Here is a 1,001-nt window from a genome sequence, read left to right on the forward strand (position 1 = left end):
AAGATGAACAGTTGTCAGGAATAGAATGACCGGAAGTGGCATAATCGTTTTGATATCACGTACTCTATAAACAAGCCAACGAATCAGTGCTTTCAAAGTTAACAATTCAGAAAACTTTGCTAATATCATGGACAAGGGGATATTCGTGTCTATGACATCATCTTAGGCAAACATTGTTACGTTGAACTTAAAACTAATTTCAGAGTGTGCAAAAGATATTGAGTTTTTTGAAAAAACAAACAACAAAACGAGCCTGACACTCTGTTAAACAACAACTATAATGGGATTGGATCAGTAAAGTGTGCTGTGCATGCTAAACGTATCAACTATATAGTGACATTATTTACACGTGTATTTTATATTTACACATGGAGTCGTATATCTTAAGAAACTGTAAATGATTCAGTTTAGACTAGAATGTCTTCAAAGGAAATACAGTGTACAAATAATCTCCATAATATCATATACAAATACAGCGTACTTACTTAGTGACATATATATATTTAGATATAAACTCTGAAGCAGAACAGGGAGATTACAGAATATGATACATACATATATATATACATATATACGCTCAGAGGAGCACGAGGAGATTACAAAATGACATATGACTTCTTTTGTCCTTTAAACTCGTGGATTAAGATACAGAGAAATGTTTTACTAGGGCTGTATTGGGAAATCGTTGTACACAACTACTGCATATATTACAGTCATTCTCATAATTAGTAGATTATGAAATAAATACCATATAGGATAGAAATATACAGGCAAATAGGTATTAGAGTGTTAATAAGATATAAATATACAATCAAATAGGTATTAGAGTGTCAATAGGATATAAATATACAGACAAATAGGTATTAGAGTGTTAATAAAATAGAAATATACAATCAAATACGTATTAGAGTGTCAATAGGATAGAAATATACAATCAAATAGGTATTAGAGTGTCAATAGGATAGAAATATACAATCAAATAGGTATTAGAGTGTCAATAG

Source organism: Limulus polyphemus, unplaced genomic scaffold (genome assembly GCF_000517525.1).
Source record: "Limulus polyphemus unplaced genomic scaffold, Limulus_polyphemus-2.1.2 Scaffold3705, whole genome shotgun sequence".
In the NCBI taxonomy this organism is placed as follows: Eukaryota; Metazoa; Arthropoda; class Merostomata; order Xiphosura; family Limulidae; genus Limulus; species Limulus polyphemus.